Genomic DNA, 14,138 nt, shown 5'->3' on the forward strand with positions numbered 1-14,138 from the left:
AATGGGAATCTGTAAGCTCATTGCTAGGATATAATCAGGATTCAGGCATTTCTGGGATTCATTCACATGGGTCTGGAAATACCTGAGAGCTTGGTAAATTAAGTTGGCCAAAGCAACCATTTTCATGTGATAAGTCCCCTGGGGGCAATAAAAGGGATTGGGGAGGTGGGAGGAAAAGATTTGCACTGCTTTCATGGTGGGTAAGAAAACCAGCATGGTTCTAGGTCAGAAGTTGGTACTATGCCATTACCTTCCCACGATTTGTGCCTAAGCCCTGAGGAGAGAAGGGGATGCAGGCAGAAATAGAAGGAAAGAACTAATCCCAGAAAGGGAAGACCTTGGAAGCACAAGAAGTGTAGTTTTAGTCACAGAGGACAAAACGCATCACAGGAAAGGACAGAGTAGTAACTTCTCTTCTGTATGAAATATCTTGTGACTCCAGGCACTCAGGGTTGTAGGGGATGTGATTCTACTTTGGTTCCTCAATGGTTAAGTTCTGGAGCACTGAGAGAGTCCCACATTCTCACAAACAGGGCTGATGGCTGACCGCAGATGGCTTTAGAGGGAGCTGATATGAAGGAGGGGATTAGCCCGGGGCAGAAAAGCTCAAGTGCATAATTAGTGAGAATGCAAAGAGAAATTCGGGGAATGGGACTTGTAAGGGCTGGAGGTCCATCCTTATGCGGGTAAGTACATCTGCCAAGGAGGCGTGTAATTTTTTAGTCAATGTGAACCCATTAGAACCTACAAGCTGTAGAGAGCTGGGCAAACTTTGGACATACGTAAAAGATTTGCCAAAATATATGGCGGTGAGAGGAGACAGGTAGGATTATGAGTGTGTCCTCTGGCCAGTAGTACACAGTCCTGTGATCACTCAGTATATGAGGGTTTAGAGAATGCAAACTCTTCCCCAGTAGAAGTCGTACTTGGAATGTAAAAAAGCAGAGCCACCTTGTTGAGCCCTGTCTGCCAGATGCTTCCTCACCTTCTGTGGGAATCACTGACTTTAGTCTCTAACTGAAGAGCCACAGAACTCTCCAGCTTCTGGGAAACTCAGACTTCAAACTGAAACTGCTGATTCCTTCAACTGAAAGAAAACTGAGACGCCTAGGGGCAAATGAGTCAAAGCTACCCATAGAGGGAGTGGCAGAAATGAGGCCATCCAATATTTACCCATTAAGTAGCTTCTGGTACCAATTCCAAGTGTGAGGGGAGAAGGGGATTCCCCACACCACAAACAAGCACCAGCTGGAGGCCAGCATGAATTCCCCAAGAGTTCAACCAAATTCTGACACTATCTACCCAGGGACAGCATAGGGTTCCACAGGTCAAGGGATCAGTCCCACAAGACTGTCCCTCCTCCTTGCCACACACACTTCAGACACCAGTCACAAGCCCCGGTTGTTAACTGTACTTCTGATCTACTGCTTATACATCCGAGGTTCCCATGACCTCCTCCCTGGGTTCAATTAATTTGCTAAAGTGGCTCACAGAACTCAGAGAAATATTTTACTTATAGATTACAGGTTTATTATAAGAGGATATAATTCAGTAATGTCCAGATGGAAGAAATGCATAAGGAGACGTATGAGGAAAGGGTGCAGCAGTTCCAAGCTGTCTCCAGGTGCGACACTCTCCCCAAATCTCAACGTGTTCAACAACCTGGAAGCTCTCTTAACCCAGTCGTTCCAGGTTTTTTATAGGAGCTTCATTACATAAACATGATTGAGTAAATAATTGGCTACTGGAGATCCATTCAACCTGTAGGCCCTGTTCCCTCCTCTGGAGATCCGGGGTGGTACTGAAAGTTCCAACCTTCTAATCTCAGGGCTGGCTCGCCCCTAATCTTTAGGTGGGGTCCAAAAGTCACCTCATTAACATAATAAAAGAGACTCCCCCCACCTCCCCCATCACTTAGGAAATTCCAAGGAGTTCTGTGCCAGGAATGGGGACGAAAAGCAAATCTATATATTTCTTATCAGAAATCACAATATCACACGTACACTGAGAGTTGCCATGTGGAATGAATGAGAAAATAGTATACATTATTCCTGTTCTGCTTTCTGATGTTCATGTAGTCTGTGATCAAATTCCTATTGATCCTACATTTCACATGTAACCATCAAAAGAATATGAAGAATATTAGATGTGACCAGAGAGAGCAAAGCCTAGGACGAAAGACTTTGTTAGAGAGTGACAGTATGTCCTCTCCTCTCTGGGATCAGGGCCAGATGGTGGCCGCAGGGAAAAGAGCAGAGCAGAAGCACATGAGAGGGGTGGAAAGGGAGAAGCAACTGCTGAGCACTGGTGCTGTGGTCAGTACTCCTGGGCTCACCTATTTCTCTACCTGGAAGCCTTTTACTTATCTAGGGCGTCAAGCCTATTTTGCTCTCCTCTCTTTTTTCTCTTTCCACTCTCTTTATCTACCTCAACACTTTTTTCCTATTTCCTCTCACTCCCCAACCTTTTTTGATCTCTCTCTTCCTTTATATCCTGTGATTTTCCTTTTCCATCTCCCTCCTTCTGGACTCTGTTTTTCTTGTCTTCCTTTCTCTCACTGCCAAATGGCTTTTCCCAAAGCTTACGCTAATTTATACTTATGCCAGCATTTATAAGCATATACCTGTTTCCTTATACTCTCATAAAAACTAGGCATCATCAAAAAATGTTTACTCTTTTTCCAGTATGCGGGGATAAATAATCTTTCATGTATTAAAATGTATTCAGTGTATTCAAATTTTTGAGAAGGGACATCATATACCAAAGAGGGCTTATATACCAAATAAGCCCCAGGGTAGCATTTAAGGAACATGGAGGGGTACATCTTTATATAATTATCCAACATGGTGATTTATTCCACATACATTAAAATGCCACTTCCTATGAACAAGGCACTGCTGGTACATAGAAAACAAATGACTTTTTTCTGTCAAAAAACCTACAATATATTAGAGAAGATAAGTGATAAATATAATTATAACCCAAGTTAGTATGTCATAAAACAAAGTGAGGGGAGTGGAAGGATAACAGCTGCTCAAGAAAGAGGATTTCTCGGTTTGAGGTCTTGAGGGTGGATTAGATCCAAAACATGCAGGAGGTGGGATATGGCCACACCTAGATGTATAAAGGAGGAATGCAAATAAGTTTTGTTAATATCGAGGAACTGTGCAGCTAGGGTGTTACAGGGTTATAAATTTGCATTTTGCAAGTGTTTCAGACACTGGGGATGATTGGAAGTGTAAAGACGAAGATGTGCATGGTGGGCCTACTCCTTGCATGTTGGGAGAAAGTCCTGGAGGTTGGTAGACAGAGAGATGCGGTTAAAGAAGAAGGAAGAAGAAATAGGGAAGTTACTATTTCTCTACTTCTTTTTTTTTCTTTTTTTTTTGCAGTAGGCGGGCCTCTCACTGCTGTGGCCTCCCCTGTTGCGAAGCACAGACTCCGGACGCGCCGGCTCAGCGGCCATGGTCCACGGGCCCAGCCGCTCCGTGGCACGTGGGATCCTCCCGGAACGGGGCACGAACCCGCATCCCCCGCATCGGCAGGTGGACTCCCAACCACTGCACCACCAGGGAAGCCCTATTTCTCTACTTCTTGATGCTAATAGCTTTGAGGGCAGTAAACACTAAATTGTTTTTATGGCATGTGTACAATATCTGAATTAATTCATGTGTATGTTAGCTAGTAAATTGTTGTATACTCTCCAGCAAGTCGATGTGCATGGATTGATTTGAAAAAGGGAATGTAGAAGAGAAGAAATTAGTATGAGGGCACTGAGATGGAAGATCACTTGACAGCACTTTCCAGAAGATATGCCTCCAAGGAAGCAGGTGAATGAGACAGTGAAATTTATGCCATTGCTATTGTTGTTATTAGTGTGCCCCACTTATATAGTTGTGAACCTTGGGTTCCATGAGTAAAAGTTAATTAAGAGATTAGATCTTGCATATTGAGAATGTGCAGATAAAAAAGAGTAAATCCACCTAGGCTGGGTCAACAAAAATGGCTAATATTACAAGCACTGCTAGCAGCTAGCATGTATTAGACACAAGCTATGTGGCAGGCACTGTTCTAAGTGCTTTGTGTGCATTAACTCATTTAATCCTCATAGCAGCTGTAGGAGGTTTTCAGGTAAGGAAACCAAAGGAAGGCCACATAAGACAGGCTGTCTGGCTCCAGGGCCCATACTTTTAGTCACAATGAAAATTGAAATGATTAATTCTTTTCTTTTACCTTTCTAGGTTCTTCTGGCTGATCTAAGAATTAAATTGACATGAGAAAGATTCACAGGAGATCAGATTTAATTTCATATGTACAGGAATCTCATATACATGAGAGGGTCAGAGACCCACACACATGAGAGGTTCAAAGACAAAGGTAAAATGAGGTCTATATGCCATTGTGAGCTAAGGAATGGAATAGGGGCCTGGGGCTTCCAAGGACAGGAGGGTCATTCACAGGATGATAAGAAGAGCAGATGTTTGGTAATTAGCTGTTCACCCTGCCATATAGATGGGGGTCACTTAGATAAAAAAATTATCTCTGGAAATAACTCTTTTTCTGAGAAAAATCCCCAGTTTAAATTTTTTCTAAGTAGTTAAAGGAGGGGCAGCAGTTTTTCTTGAGTTCACTGGGTCTCCATTGCCTTTAGCTCAAAATAATCCACATGCCAAAGTGGTGCATCTTGGGGAGGCCTGTTCTGATTGCCCACAGTATCATAATGGCAGAAGTAAAGACATTTCCTGAAGTGAGTGAGGGAAAATCAATGGGCAGTTATTAATACTGAGGTACATTTGATTCATACTCTGGTTAAAGTCGTAATAAAATAAAATATAAAATTGTAAGAAAAGACATCAGGTCAAAGTCAGAAAAGCATAATTCAAGAAAAAACGATTTCATACAAACATAGCCACAATCCAATAAGTACACCAGGCAGAGAAGAATGTAAGGGATGAAGCCCAAAATATTGTTTCTGTAATTATCTATGCCAGGGATAGCAAAACGTTTTTTAATTTCCCAGGACAACTCTGACTGATTGTGGGGCTGGAGAGGAGCTCTGTTGAGAAGGATTCTGAGACTCAACAGGAATGCAAGCAGTAATTAATTAGTCATGTCTTCATGGTTGGGGAAGGCAGAGAATCAGCATATATACCAAGTAACTGCCATTCCTGATCTGGGGAAATACGAAGGAAGAAGTTCCAGGCTAGACCGAAAACTTCTTTTAAAAAGTAATTAGGGGCTTTCCTGGTGGCGCAGTGGTTGAGAGTCCGCCTGCCGATGCAGGGGACGCGGGCTCGTACCCCGGTCCGGGAAGATCCCGCAATGCCACAGAGCGGCTGGGGCCGTGAGCCATGGCCGCTGAGCCTGTGCGTCCGGAGCCGCAAAGGGAGAGGCCACAACAGTGAGAGGCCCGCGAACTGCAAAAAGAAAAAAAAAAAAGTAATTAGTTAGCATCCATGTGCATAATACTGCACACAAAAAATGACTAATTTTCACAGATGTAGACAACAAATATACGATTACCAAGGGGGAAAGGGGAGGGGGGTGGGATGAAATGGGAGATTGGGACTGACATATATACACTACTCTGTATAAAATAGATAACTAATGAAAACCTACTGTATAGCACAGGGAACTCTACTCGGTGCTCTGTGGTGACCTAAATGGGAAGGAAATCCAAAAGAGGGGATATATGTATATGTATGGCTGATTCACTTTGCTGTACAGCAGAAACTGACACAGCAATGTAAAGCAACTACACTCCAATTAAAAAAAAAGACTAAGTTTTTTTGGAGTATAATTACTTGTAGAAAGTATTATGTACAATATAGGACCAGAAAAGAATACCTTAGTCAATGTTCAAAATGGAAGGGATATTAAAATGTAACAATCCCATTGTCTCTGTGAATTTAGAAATTGATCTGTCATCTGAATTCAACCATATTGAATTCCTATTTTCATGAGTATTTAGAATGGGCGCTAAACTCTTCTGCTGGGTGATAAAGGAACCCAGGAGCTGGTAAGATTCCAGCTCACAGTGTATGTCACTGGCCCAAGAGATGGAGATAGTCCTTGATATGGTCCCTTTGTTCCAATCTATACTCATACCTTCTTCATGCTATCAGGGAACACTTTATTTAGGAGGTTGAGAGAACACTGAGGCAAAACAAAAGGCACTATTTCTTTATTTGGCCCTCAGAGAGGACTCAGCCCTAGTAAGTCCCTTTACTGGCCATACATAACCCTCCTCTTTTTAGCATCAGCTGACAATACTTATGTAGAGAGCAGTGAAGTATCGTGTTACTCAACAGTGAAGATAATAGGGCCTGATTATATTTTGTTTGTCCTTCTATGCTGACTGTGAAAAGTGTAACGCTTGAAGAGGTAAAATTATCAGAAGAGCAACGTGCCTCTCTCTTCTCTTAGAACATGTGTGGGAGGATCCTGTGGACTCTCATGTTTCATCAGTATCCTCTTCAGAATTGTTCTATAGCATGAGTCATCATGGGTATGAGTTTTTGGTGGATCAGTTTATGAATTCTTTTGCTGCTGAGAAACCAGCTTACATAGGTTTGCCTTGTACTAAATACTCAACATGTATTTGCTGAATTGAATTGAATATATCCTTTATACTTTCATACACATTACCAATACCAAGCTCCTGTGGCCTATAGAACATGAATGGTGTTACACAGAAAGTGTCATGACACAACTATGATGGAAGATCAGTTTTTATTTTAGATTTCAAACAGGAAGAGTTTTGTTGCCTCCAAAGATCATCATGACCCTCTCACATACCAAAGTAAAACAGAAACAACACAAGTCACTACAGAGAATACAGGTTTTTCATGACTACATAGACATTCCCAACATTAACAAAAACAGGCTCAAAATTAAAGATTGTCCTTTCAGGAAGTTTTCAAGTGAAAACTAAAACTGAGTAAGAGTCCAGCAGCAGGAACCATACATACAGGCACAAAGAGATGGTGTGGGACCAGAACAGAGGGCCTCAGAACAGCTGCCAGGGAAGATTGAGAAAGAGGCCATCTATGTAAGACCAGAAACCATAAAACTCCTGGAGGAAAACATAGGCAGAACACTCTTTGACAAATCCTGGCAGTATTTTTTGGATCTGTCTCCTAAAGCAAAGGAAATAAAAGCAAAAATAAACAAATGGGACTTAATTAAACTTAAAAACTTTTGCACAACAAAGGAAACCATCAACAAAATGAAGAGATCACCCACAGAATGGGAGTATAATTTGCAAATTATATGACCTATAAGGGGTCGATATCCAAAATATATCAACAGCTCATACAAATCAACATAAAACAAACAACCCACCCAATTAAAAAAATGGGCACAAGAACTAAATAGACGTTTTTCCAAACAGGAAATGCAGATGGCCAACAGGCACATGAAAAGATGCTCAGCATCACTAATCATCAGGGAAATGCAAATCAAAACTACAAGGAGATGTCACCTCACACCTGTCAGAATGGCTATCTTCAAAAAGAACACAAAGAATAAATGTTGGTAAGGATGTGAAGAAAAGAGAATCCTTGTACACTGTTGGTGGGAATGTAAATTGGTGCAGTCACTGTGGAAAACAGTATGGAGGTTTCTCAAAAAAACTAAAAATAGAACTACCATATGACCATTCCACTCCTGGATATATATCCAAAAGAAACAAAAACACTAATTTGAAAAGGTATATGCATCCCAATGTTCATAGCAGCATTAGTTACAATTGCCAAGATATGGAAGCAATCTGTCCATAAACAGATGAATGGATAAAGCAGTTGTGGTATATATGTGTATATATGTGTGTGTGTATATATATATATACACACATATATGTACACATATATGTGTGTGTATATGTATGTGTGTGTATATATATATATAATGGAATACTACTCAGCCATTAAAAAGAATGAAATTTTGCCATTTACAACAATGTGGATGGACTTGGAGGGTATTATGCTAAGTGAAATAAGTCAGAGGAAGATAAATACTGTATGATATCACTTACATGTAGAATCTAAAAAATACAACAAACTAGTGAATATAAAAAAAAGAAGCAGACTTACAGATATAGAGAAAAAAATAATGATTACTTGTGGGGAGAGGGAAGGGGGAAGGGGCAATGTAGGGATAGGGGATTAAGAGGTACAAACTATTCTGTATAAAATAAGATACAAGGATATACAATACAAGGAATATAGCCAATATTTTGTAATAACTATAGAGTATAAACTTTAAAAATTGTGAATCACTGTATTATATAACTGTAACATATAATATTGTACATCAACTATACTTCAATAAAAAAAGACAAAGGCCATCTAGCCACACTGCTTAAGGATTACCATCAATTCCTCTGGAGGAGAGGTACAAGGATTACACACAACACAAGACAATATCTCTTAAAGTATTGTCTTCAGATATGTACAGTAAAGTATATAAAATTAAAAAAACAGAAACCAGATGGAGACCCAGCTCACGGGTCTACATAGCTCATGCAAATTTAAATTAAGCTGGTCTTGAATAGTTTTGAATGTTGCGAACAGAGATTTTTTTATCTGGTTTGGCTCTGAGGCTTTGCATTTTTTAAAGAATTATGAACAAAGTTAAGGCTAAGTGATATGTCATATAAAAACACAAATCACAAAGCACGTAAAAAAATACACACACACAAATTTCTAGTAGGTTACAGTGAATATAACACAATGAAATGCCTACCATTAATTTTGCAGTAAGGTCAAGACAATGTTGTTATCAGCAATAAAGGAAGGCAAACAGAGATTCTTGACACAGTCAGAATTAAGCACTAATAATGTCTCCTTTTTATGTCTTAATTGGGTGTGATTTGCCTCTGATAGCACCTTTCATTATCAGTACAGCGGGACATCTATGTGTTCCCTTTGAGGTGCCCATTGTTCTAATTATTCCTGCATGCTGGCCACCTTCAATGCATGTTAAATAATACCAGTAATGCATATTGAAAAAAGCAATACGTTTAGATTATACATACTATGTCAGCCTGGGATTGCTTTTTACTCTCCAGATTGTAGAAAGCTGTGTGGCTATTTTACATTGATAGGCATTTATATTGATTGGAGGGGAAAAAGAAAGTCCTCATTACAGGGCTGCTAGCAGTGTAATTATAGAGTGGCACCCGTGCTGGGTGTATTAGGAATCACGTTCCTCTTTAAAACTATGTAGCATGCAGTATCAGTAGCTCAGTGGAATACTCTCTTTGTATAGGTAGTTGCTTACAATTAAACCAAGGTAGCAGGATCTTTTCCCTTCTTCCTATCAGAAGTCAGATGTTGGAATATTGGGCATTGGATTTACTTGCGATCCTTAAAATTATTTAATTGTGGAAATCCATATGTAAGAATTTGCTTCTTTTTAGGCTTTGACTAATGATTAAAGGCCTGACTTTGAATCCAGGCTCTGCCACTTACTAGCTCTGTGAACTCAGGAAAGTTTCTTTGTCTTTCCAAGCCTCAGTATTTTTAGCTGAAAAGTGGGGTTAATAATAACAACCCCTTGAAGATTTATTAAAGGAATGAATTCTAGATTCAGAGTAATAACCATGTGAAAAATAGTAGCTGAAATGATGTTGTCGTGATGATTATGATTCATGAATCAGTCATCCAGAATCTAAATTATTTTTCCTTTTAATATGTTACCTTCTCACTGCTGACTTAACTTTCTACTAATATATTTTCTGCCATATTAATAGAAATCAGCAAGTAAGTTAATGTTTCCTTTTCTTAAAGACATTTAACAATCCTCTTGTCTGAGTTCAACCTCTTGCGTGTTCTTGAAACCCTGCCCGTTCAGCTGAATTTCCTTTCTCTGTGATGGGTTTCCTAGTCATTTTTCAGTCATTTCCTAGTCATTTGTCCAGTTGCTGGAATTTCATGCTGCTAAAAGCAAATTCATGTACAGATCCAGTACAACATGAGAATCTTGGCCAGTCAACATCTGACCTGACCTGTTCAGAGCCTTCCTCTATGGAAATGCAGAAAGTAAAGGAGCCACTTCCGAACCACTATTGCTTCTCGGGAGCATAGGACTCAGATAAAGTTCAACATTGTTGGTATGTTTATGTGAATTTATGCATGTATATATGTATATTTATGCATGTAATTGGATATATACAAGTACTTGCAATAAGATAATAAGTACTCTGGGAGTTAAGCGGAGAAATTAAGCAAAAAGGGGAAAATTATATTTGTTGCCTAAAGCATTTTTAATAGGATCACATTATTCACTGGCATATAGTATATAGATGTAATAGATGTATGAATATCTGTAAAAACTTTGAATAATATTAATATAAATAACATTAAATTAAGTTAAATAATGCATATTTTTCTGAGCATAAAGGTAATACACAGAAATTAGGTAGTTCTCAAAGCATCTATAGGTTTAGCTCTCTTTCTAGAGCAATTTTACAAGGATAGACATGCCTATTTTTCAGTTATGACCCTAGACTTACAATTAAAATACTCAGTTTCGTGAATAAAATAGTGTTCTATTTAAAGGAAAAAAATTTTTTTTTAGTTTGGCACTATAAAAATTCTATAAGCATACAATTGTTTTAATAGAGTAAAATATGCAAGTAACACTTGGTCAAGTATTCATATGTTCAGTAGCCTTTGTCATCCTGAACATGTGTGCCTTCATTACTTCCAAAGAACTGTTTTGAGGTCTCGATAATTATAAGAAAGGCATTCTTATATGATATTATAGAGGTTTGGTAATAAAGATCTAAGTTGGGAACAATCTCTTCTCCAGACCCCTATCATTAACATATGCCACTGCATTTTTTAAACTATAAATGAGGTTGAAAATATAATGATCCAAGCCTTAAAACCCTGAACCTTACCAGGTCAATAGGTGAGAAATTTCCAAGTAAATGAAGTACTGCCTCCCCCAGTGGATTGATTTGTTTTGTGTCTTATTAATTTATGCATCATTCCCATACCAATTTCCTGCCTTATTCAAGAGTCCTACCTACAGTCAGGGCTTCTTTGGGAACTGACTCAATTCCTTTCTTAGATCAAAAGACGAACAAAAAGCAACAGCATAAGGAAAAGTCTTCTGAATGTATCTTCCAAAAGGTATTGGCACAAAAGGCAGATTTTAAAAAGGATAATCCTTTTTAAATGTAAAATCCTTCTTGATGTAGCTGAGGTTTGGGAGGCAGAATTTATTCTCAATAAAAATTAAAGTTAAATATTTTATAAGAAATATAAAGAATCCAAGATAGTAACAAAAATAATGATATTTAGAGCATTCTATTCACCAAGATAACTGTTTTCTCTTTTAAGTAGAAGTTCTTGCCCCAAATTTAGCCTATCAGTTCTCAATTTCTTCAACACAAAGGTCCCTAATACTGTGGCATCTTATTTTTTTCCCTTTTCTTCATAATATCAGAATAAGACCGTTTTTCTACAATAGTGCATATATTTGAGATCCTGTTTTTACTTGAGTCCTTGCAAAAATGGAACAAAGAGAACAAACCAATAAAATGATAACTTGGAGAGCAGTTCCTAGCCTCAAAATGGAATTAACCCAGGAAGAAAATTGCAATTCTTTGACTTCTTCGAAATCAAAGCTAGTTTCTTCCCTGCCTTCTCTTCTTGCCTCTTTCCCTCTTATTTACAGTACAGTGGGACTTCTGAGTGAAGGAATGGCAAACAGTTAATAAAACCTTTGATGGGTATTAATTACTTTCCACTTAATTACCTGCCATGTGGATCTTGTTGAGCTATTGATTACTGGCAAACATACATCCCACTGGGGATAAGTGAGATTTAACTTCATCCAAAGAGTCAATTAGCCCAAGTAACACAAGGAGAGCTGGTGCTTCGCCTCAATAGCTGGGGTTTCTTGCCAAGAAGGGCAGATAAGCCATTTATTTGTTCATTAAAACACAGTACTACTATCGACAGGAGGCATTTACCAGGTGTTATTGCAATTGGTAAAATGTCATTCTGTGTCGTCAAAGATTAGTTGCACGGTGTAGAAGCCATATGGGCAGAGGGTATCTCTCACTTGAGAACCCTAGAGGAACTGGTGAGGTTCTCTATTTTGTAAAAATGATAACCAAACAACTTTATCAAACACACCTAAGCACAGCTATAGTTTGTAAAGATAATGCTGCCTTCTGCTGGGTGACTTTTGGGTTGCCAGATTCTTTTCTTTGATACGTTAGGTCAAAAGACTTTTTCTGAAACTTCACGTAATGAATCGCTGAACTCCATGTTCATTTTGCCAGAGTCAACAGGAAAAACCTTGAAAGTCAGGCCTTTCGTGGATGTAGGGAGATCGGGGAAGGATATATGTGAGAGAAAGAAATATTGTTCCATTGATCAAGGTTAGTATTAATTTGTACCTTGAAGCTCATAAGAAAATTCATGAATCTGATCATCTTCAAACTTTGTTCATTACGCTTCAAATTAGAATTTAAAAAGCCCTTTATTATATAAGTCTTCCACAATATTCTTATGAGACAAATTAAAGTAATCCTGTAAGATATACCCAACTCTAGGAGTTAGAGGGAAAGGGGTAGAAGATTATGTTGAATGGTAGATTAAGGGTAGAACTTTCAATAAATTATGTAAAGCAGACTCTTTATTGTGAAAAGTCATAATAATACTAAAAAACTAAAACAGTTTATTTAAAAATTACCTGTGAACTGGAAATTAAAATAATTTGCTTTTGTTGTGGAATTCACTGTGTGCTGAATCTAACAGGGCTAATTCTCTAAAGTTCAGTATTGCATACATGTAAACAAGAGTTACTAACATTTGTATTGCTAAAAAATTTACATTATCATTGTATAACCATGACCATATTTCATTTTATGGACACTTCATAAAATCCACGAGAGATACAATTATCATTATATACCCATTTTCAGGAAGTCAGATCTAAGAATCAGAAAAGAATTAAGTAACTTAGCTAGGGACACCTAAGTTCCCAAACAAGATCTCAGGTCTCTTGAACTTCAAATCTTCCTTCCACTGCCTCTTGGTAATCCTTTAGCATGATCTTGCAGTGTGGACCCCGAAAACAGCAAAATGGCAACTCACAGTGAATGTGAATTTCAACTTCTGGGTTCAGTTTAATGTAAGTGTGATATTTTTGCATTGTGCCTTTGCCAGAACTGCCCCCTTCCATCACTCCCCCGACACACACACACATACACAAAGCCTCTATGGCTTTGCAGATTTTCCCTCAAGCATATTCATTTCTTTTTCCTTACGCCTTTTGTGATAATGCTATATATTTTCTGGAGTGAACACATTCATTTCTATCACACAGTCTGATGATTAAAACATTTTAACTAAGATTTAACTTCACTATTCTCACATTCATTTTAAGGTATCTCCTTCCTTCTCACTAAAGCAGGGGATTCTGGTAGAAAAGAAGATACTCATCGTTGTCAACATCAGGTTTCAGGTATTTGGGTGTTATTAAACAGCACTCCTGAGGAAAGGCACTGTGTGTCCGTGTCACCTCCACCCATTAGGTCTGAAGATCTTGCCAACGACAATGACAATATTCACACTGATACCCAGTTGGACTCCCTGCTTCCAAGGGGCATTTTCCTTAAAGGCACTACATTTTGGATTAAATGTTTCCTGTCTCAGGACGTTTTATAACAGTGAGTCAAAACATACTGTAGCTTTCAAAAGGGTACATGCTGGCTGTGGGCACAGGTTCAAGATTTTCACTTGTTTTGTTTTTTAAAACAAAAATATACTGGGCTTCTGGTTTGAGAAACCCAGCTCTAAGACGCAGGGAAATGGAAACAGCTGAAGGTAATTCCCAAACCTTCCCTTTCCTCTGTAAGACATTGACAAGTAGATTACCTCACAGAAATTCATTTTTCCTTTCTTCTGGGTTCCAAAAGCTCTATTTCTCTACAGAAAGATAATACATCCTCAAAAAATTCTTTAGCAGCTGAACATAACATTTCTTGCGCAGATTAGAAAATTGAAGGGCCGAACATAAGCAGTCCATGGGCCAGATTTGGTCCACAGGTCATAGTTGGATGACCTCTGCTCTATATCTTCATTTTGGTGGTACTTATATATATTTATATATAT

General features: G+C 38.6%; 1 long non-coding RNA gene across 1 annotated transcript; it reads left to right on the forward strand.

Annotated features, from left to right (window-relative positions):
- Positions 1 to 3,059: 3,059 nt before the first annotated feature.
- LOC141278885 (uncharacterized) lies at positions 3,060 to 8,108 on the forward strand. Its single transcript, XR_012332284.1, has 3 exons — positions 3,060 to 3,830; positions 4,242 to 4,377; positions 7,394 to 8,108. It is a non-coding gene; the product is annotated as an uncharacterized lncRNA (long non-coding RNA).
- Positions 8,109 to 14,138: the final 6,030 nt, after the last annotated feature.

The sequence above is a fragment of the Tursiops truncatus genome, chromosome 6 (assembly GCF_011762595.2).
Source record: "Tursiops truncatus isolate mTurTru1 chromosome 6, mTurTru1.mat.Y, whole genome shotgun sequence".
Taxonomy (NCBI): domain Eukaryota; kingdom Metazoa; phylum Chordata; class Mammalia; order Artiodactyla; family Delphinidae; genus Tursiops; species Tursiops truncatus.